The sequence below is a fragment of the Phyllostomus discolor genome, chromosome 3, assembly GCF_004126475.2.
Source record: "Phyllostomus discolor isolate MPI-MPIP mPhyDis1 chromosome 3, mPhyDis1.pri.v3, whole genome shotgun sequence".
Taxonomy (NCBI): Eukaryota; Metazoa; Chordata; class Mammalia; order Chiroptera; family Phyllostomidae; genus Phyllostomus; species Phyllostomus discolor.
In genome coordinates, this window is record NC_040905.2 from 193,004,265 (window position 1) to 193,011,435 (window position 7,171).

The 7,171-nt window shown below is 51.0% G+C and overlaps 1 long non-coding RNA gene across 1 annotated transcript; it reads right to left on the reverse strand.

Annotated features, from left to right (window-relative positions):
* Window positions 1-2,066: 2,066 nt before the first annotated feature.
* On the reverse strand, window positions 2,067-5,082 carry LOC118499758. Its single transcript, XR_004902291.1, has 2 exons — window positions 4,797-5,082; window positions 2,067-2,333 (listed from the first exon to the last, which is right to left on the reverse strand). It is a non-coding gene; the product is annotated as an uncharacterized LOC118499758 (long non-coding RNA).
* Window positions 5,083-7,171: the final 2,089 nt, after the last annotated feature.

Sequence of the window (7,171 nt, forward strand, 5' to 3'; positions counted from 1 at the left end):
GGTTTCCCATGGTATCAGTGAGGACAGCACCCGGTTAAAGAGGGTAGGCTGAAGCCAGATGATTCAGGCCTCTGCCATTTATCAGCTGTGTGACCACTGTCATGTTACTTAACCTCTCTGGGCCTCAGTTTCCTTTTCTGTACCATGGGGGCATAACCTCCAGCTGCCAGGGCTCTGGTGAAGATGAAGGGAACGAACAGGTGCAAAGCATTGAAAACCGTGCGTGGCATAAATAAACTCTCTACAAAGATTAGTTATCACCTAATTCACGTGGATGTTTAGAGAGGATCAAATGAGATTATTGTAAATGGCAAAGCATGCTAAAAAATGATTTCTGTCATTTTTAAACTATTTTTTTGTATTGGGAGACATAGTAGGCCATAGGAAATCATTCTGTGTACACAGTGCCTTGAAAACGTCTGAACTGATTCCCTGCTTCCCAGGGCTGCTGTGAGGGTGGAACGAGAGGTTTCACGGAGAGAACTTCCCCTGGTGCCTGCACCTATGCACCAGCATAAGTCAGCTGTTGTGATTAGCATAATGAAAAGTAACCATAATTGTCCCTGGTGCCATTGCTGTTGTTGGCTGTGTCTCTGCGTAGCCTGGCTCGCAGATGTGGCCCAGGCGGAGCTCCAGCTGCAGGGACCTAAGGTAGACCAAGGCAGGGGAGGGTGGAGAAGGGGGCTCCCCTAAGGCTGCTTTTGTTTGGCAGCTGCCTCCCAGTGTGCACTCACAGCGGCTTCCCTGTGTGCATGTAATGCCGTAATTGCAGCCTTCCCAGCTGTTGGCCAGGGAGACAGCCCAGAAAATGAGGTTGGCTCTGTAAATATTGAACCAAATTATGCAAATGACTCACAAGAGACGCAGGTGCAGAGGCAGGGTCTAATTGGTGGGCTCTGGCCCAGCTTGCGGGAGACCCCGCCCCTTCTCCTCCTCAATTTCTCTGCCAACCAAGGGCAGCCCCCTGGGGCCCGCTGGAGCTGGGATGAGGCGGGGCCGCCCCTGCTCCTCATGACTGTCAGAAATGAGCGGCTTCCTCGGTTAAATTAGGGGTAGTGATAATGTTGAGGGGCAACGGCATGTAGTTCTTGTTGTATCCTCATCTCACCCCAAAGAGGCTGCCTCGGCAAGTAGCTCTCCGGGGACACAAACCCGGGCAAGGTGCTGACTCTCCCCTGCGCAGGGTGCCCAGCTGCAGGTGCAATGGTGGGATGGCAGGATTTCCCTCACCCCCAGAGGAAAGCGTTTCAGTGCTCTTCCCTCCCAGCAGGCCAGGCCCTGAAAACTCCTGTGGTGGCTGAGTTCACTGTGGAGAAACTCAAGATTCTAGACACGTGGGCTAGGGAATGGGGTTGGGCAAATAAAACTCCAAAGCTCTTTCGCAGTCATGGAAGGGGGTCCCTGTAGCCTTCACAGGGATGAAACTGCATCTGGTCCATCTGGTGCGAGTGCGCACGTGTGTGGAAATGCATGGAGTGAGGGCTTGGGCTGAAGGAGCAAGGACAGGTTGCAGCGAGAGCCCCTGGGAGAGCCGGGGTGGGACGGTGGGCCAGAGTGGTGTCTCGAGCACGGATCCATATTCTCCCTGGAGACTGCACCCTGAGAGGGTGGGGGTGCAGGCCGAAGGTGTGCAGGGACACAAACCATACTCTCTTTAGCCCAGAGATCCAAGTGAAACACCAAGTCAAGGAAGGAGCCTTTTCTCAGCTCCTTCGTGAACAGTGGCGGGCTCTGAAGTGACAAGGACAGCAAGGCCAGAGTGCCACTTTGGAAACTCAGCATCTCATGCTCTGTGTGTCCTGAAAGATGATCCTCTGGGGGGAGCCTGGGTGCTCTCAGGGGACACCTGCCACAGTGGCAAAGCACAGCCACAGTGATCACACATCACTGAAGGAGCAGGGGTGGACGAGTGTGAAGAAGTGTTTGTGAATTTTCATGAATCAGCCTGGATGTCTGTCCAGGGACTTGGGGCCAGGGGGTATGGAAGGGCTTACCTCTTGGGTCAGCATGTAAGGAAAATTATGCTAGTTTCCCACGTCTACAGTGACAAATCCCTGCAGACTTAGCAGCTTACAATAACACAGGTTTGTTGCCTTACAGTTCTGGACGTCAGAGGGTCTCACAAGGATAAAATCAAGGTGTCAGCAGGGCTGTGTTTCTTTCTGGAGATTCCAGGGAAGAATCCATTTCCTTGCCTTTTCCATCTTCTAGAGTCTACCTGCATTCCTTGCCTGGTGGCCACATCACTCAGGCCTCCACTTCCATCCTCTGACCATCCTTTGTCCCCCTCATCAGGACCACTGGGGTTCCGCTGGGCCCACCTTCATTATCTCCTTTTAAGGTCAGCTGATTAGCAAGCAGCCTTAACTCCCTTTTGCCATGTGACCTACCATATTCTCAGGTTCTGGGAATTAGGATATGGACATCTCGGGTGGCGGCATTATTATTCTGCTGATTGCAGGCAAAAATGGAAACAATGGAGTTACTACCATTCAGTGTAACCCCAAGACTACCCAGGTTGGCAAGGCCTGGGGAGATTAGGTTATACTTAGAAATTCTTACGTTCGTGGAAATAAAACAAGGTGGCATATTAAACAAAGCCAGTGTTGGTGACATGTTCCCTATGTAAAGTTAGAAACTATGGTACCATGCTGGTATTTTCTTCGGACCATCGCTCGTTCGGGATAAACGTTAGAGAATGTTTTCCCTCCATGGTTTTAGTAAGAAATTCATCTGTTGATTTTGTGGTGTTGCAGATGGGCCCGGCTAAGAGGCAGCTTTCTGGCTTTTTTCTTGTCTTAGTCCTTCTTCCCAATAGTGAAAACCTTTCTGATTTGACAAGTGAATGTTCCTAATTACATCTACTCCCAACTTCATAAGAGATCATCTTTATCTGAAACGATCCTCTCCATGGAAAGGGTGGATGGGTGAATCTAGTGAAAACAATTATCCATAAAGAAAACTGGCATTTTTGGAGGGAAAAAATAAAACAGATGAGTTCATCCAACAACAAAAATGCTGTTCTTGCTGCCAATCAGCTGGGGGGTAGCTGAAGGGACCCAGAAAGTTCTGTTTCCTGCCCATCCCACCTAAAAGAGCCCCGGATCCTCATCATGGGGATTAGAAGGCAATTTTGTCCCCAGTTCACCCCTTGTACATGTCTGGTCCCTCTTTACCTACCTCTCTAGGCTTCTGTGACCCCACCCCTCCCCAGGTCAACCTCAAGGCCCGGGCCACTCGAAGAGCCGTTGTTCTGGGAGAACCCCAGCACTCCCACACCTGCTGGGTTCGGCAGCCTCTCCCCTGTTTGTCTGACAAGACGTCTTTCGAGCCCCAACTCAAAATATCAACTATTCTGTGCAAAACACTGCCCCCAACTCAAAGACCGGTGGGTCCAGGCCTCTGTCTGCCCAGAGCCAGAGAACTGGATCTAGTAAGTAAGTTAAAGTCATCATACATGTCCTTGACTGAGCCCATCCCACTGAGCCCTGAGACGGCTGTGCTGTGTGCAGGGCCTCATTTTCTCACGATGCGCTGTGATCTTGCAGGAACACTATGACCCAAGTCTTACCCTCTCCACTTTTCAGTTCAACAAAGGTTAGAGAGATTGGAAATGTGCTCTAAATGATGGAGCTGGTAAGCGCCAAGTCAGGCCTCAGCACCAGTCTGCTAAGCCCCAAGCCCATGAGCTTAACCTCCCTGTATATTGCTGGAGTGCTGGATGCAGAGGCTGAGAGTGTAGCGGTCCATAGGCGTGGCCTGATGCAGTAGACCAAGCATGAGAACTGCCATGAGAAAGCCTTGGCTTAGGTCCCATTGGGGCCACCTCCCTGCTGTGTCTTACTGGGCAGGTCACTTGGCCTGTCTGAGCCTCACTCAGTTTCCTTGTGCCTGTCTCATGCCCTTATTGTGAGGATCAGGTGAATGAGCTCATGAACACCCAGGTGATCTTTCGCAGCTGAGCATTAGGGGGTTTTTATCAAGGGGTATCAGGGAAGGCTTCCTGGCCAAGGGAGCAAAACAGATACAAGGAACAGACGGCCTCTGTCCTGAGGCCCTGGGGGCAGACACCGGGCAGACAGGGAGAAGACACCAGAAGAGGCCCAGCTGCACAAGCAACGGCCTCCAGAAGTTTTCCCAGATGCCGTAAGAATGTAGGTGGGACAGTCCTTGGCTTGATCACATCCCACTGCTCAGGGAATCAGCTCTGTTGTACAAGGAAGGAAGGAGGGAGGGAGGGAGGGAGGGAGGGAAAGAAAAGCAAGAAAGAAACAAGGAAAAAAAAGGAAAGGAGAGAAGAGGCCTCTGGGGAGAAAACTCCCATCTTGCTGAAGTGCTAAGTCCATGCCGGAGGCCAGTGCTCGCTCTGGAGAGGGGCTCACGGTGGGCTCCCTCTCACCGAGCCACAGGGGGGCTCATTTGGTGAACAGAACACCCTGCTGAAGGGGGGCCCAGCCCCTGCTCAGTGTCTGAATCTTGGCGTCTCAGCTTCCTCATCGGTAACACAGGGCAAAGAAAATCAAAATTATCCATAACACATAAAATACCAACACACACGAAAAACAATAATCGTGGTCTTCTGTGGGCTGGGGAGCTGGGTGGCAAAGGGGACTTTACACTGTGTGCCCTTTATATGTTTTGATATTTTGAACCACGGGCAGGCATTAATTACTGAACAAGTAAACTTAGAAAAAAACCAATAAAGTCAGTAAGAAGGTCAAAACCAATAAAATCAAAAGCAGTCATTATCGTCCTCAGCTGCCACAACACCATCATTTAAAAGAGCTGGCACTTACCAGCTCTCTTCCCATCGTCTGCCTAGGACCTGGGTCTGCAGGCTTCTGGTCTCCCACCGCCACGCCACACCGTCCTCCCAGGGCACAGGGGGAGTTCTCTGTCCCTGCCAGGGTCAGAGTCCTCGGAGAAAGTAGGAGGGGAAATTCCAGCTTAACATTAAAGACCATAGAGTCGTTGGCAGCCACTGAGGAAGAGTTGGAGCCGCTCCAGGTGACCTGGAGGGATTTCCAGGAGTGCTGCTGACAGAGGAAAGCAGGAGGCAAGGGAACAAGTGACCTCATTTTCTAAAACAAAGACCAACAGTATAAAACTACAGACAACCAACTATAGGTTTGCCGGGGGCGGGGTGGAGGGGGGTGGTTGGAGAAAAGGAAGGACACACAACCAGATTGGGAACAAGAACTGCCTGTGGGGTATGGATGGGGTGGGGGATGGGACTGGAAGGCGTTTGTGATTTTAAAAAATGGATACCTTCTCATTTCTGAGAATGTACAGATGCACGTGTATCCATGAGTTCATGAAGACGTGCAAGAAAAGCTGACAACCAGCACTAATGGTGGTTTGCTCAGACTGGTGAGATTTTAGGTGGCATTTGTGGTCCAGATAGTTCTAAGAATAGTTCTGATTATTAAAAGCCACCATGTACTATCCATATGATCAGGAAAAAAAAAATCTAACTTCAATGGGATGTGTGCTGCTCTAACAGCTGCAGTTCAAATAAGGTCAGAGTGCTCTTAAAATTCCAGTGGAGTGATTCCAAACTGCCTGCAAAGACCTCTCTTCCCCACCCCCCCCTTTTAAGTTCCCCCTCCTCTGGTAAACTCAAAACCCCAGAGGCGCAGCTCTGACCCCAGAGGCAGCCCGGGGGAGGGGGGGGGGGGGAGGGGCGGGGGGTGCCGCCTCCTGCGGGGGAGACCCTTGGCGGACCCAGCGCTGCCTGCCCCAGCGCTGCCTGCCCCAGCGCTGCCTGCCGCTGCTCTCACCTCACCATTCTCCCTGAAAGGCCAGGCACCCCTCTGCTGACTTTGACACTCACACGTATCCCCCAGGCCATTCCTCACGAAGGGAGGCCATTTCCCTTCAGTGCCACCCTCAGGCACTGCAGAAACCAGCTTCCAGGGCCTAGTGGCAGGGCTCTTTCAGCTTACACACACGTGCATGCACACACACAGCTACTTCCCACCCAGCAAACCCATGGTGCCATGGGGCTCGGGGCTCCTAGCCCAGCGCATCCTGCCCCACAGGAGGGTGAGTGATGGCTCTTAGTTACCAGCTTCACTCCCAGCTGTGTCTGTTGCCCAGTGGTGAACCTGGGACCCACCTTCAGACCTGTGCCCCTAGGGGCTGAGCCCCCACTGGGGCAAAGCCCCAGGAATGGGGGAGGAGAGGCTGCCAACAGCCCCTCTCCTGACATAGAGGACAGGGACTTGAGGGATGGACGTCACCTGGAGGAATGTCCTTTCTCTCTCCTCTGTCTTCACTTTCGCCCACAGAAGGCAGTCACTTGGGCAAGAACGCAGTCACTCAGCCATACATATGTGGCAAAAGTAGGTTTACAGTTATCTATATGGAAAATATTATAATAGTTAATAAATAATAATACAAGAATAAACTCTGTTTCGTGTACTCAACTGTAAACCTACTTTTGCCCCACCTGTGTGTAATGGAATATTCAGCCACGAAAAAGGACATCCTGCCATTTTTAACAACATAAATAGATCTTGAAGGCATTATGCTAAGTCAGAGATAAGCCAGACAGAGAAAGAGAAATCCCATACGACATTACTTTTTTCAAAGATGGGAAGACTAACAGCACGTTTGTATGCTGATGGGACTGATCTAGGGGACAGAAGACACTGGTCCCGTAGGAGAGAGCTGGGGGAAGGAGTGCTAGGGTTGTGTTCTTGTAACGCATGAAGGGACAGACTACACATCAGTTATTCCTCGCCCTCCATCCTCAGAGCTGTAAGCTGTATGGTTTGATTTATTTGATGGCATAGAGCCAGATGGCATTTGAGCATGGGGGACACGTGTCTATTTCATGGACAGCTCTACTCTGGTAGGAAGGATTCTGAAAACTTGGAGGTCAGTTTGAAGAGGTGAAAGATAATGCCAAATTTTGCATCACCTTAGCTCGGGGGCCTGGACACAGATGTCTTCAGCTCCTTAGACACCTCTGCATTGTGTTTGCCCAGCTCTTGGTTAACAGTTACTGGAATTCAAATTCCCAGTAAGGAACACCACTGGGACCCCAAGTTGCACGTACTACCTCTAATTACTGGTGTTGTCTCTCCATTGTCAGTACAACTGAGAGTGGTATTACTGTGAAAAGAAGCAAGATGTCAAGGAGGTAGGAGGAGGACCTTGGGAGAAA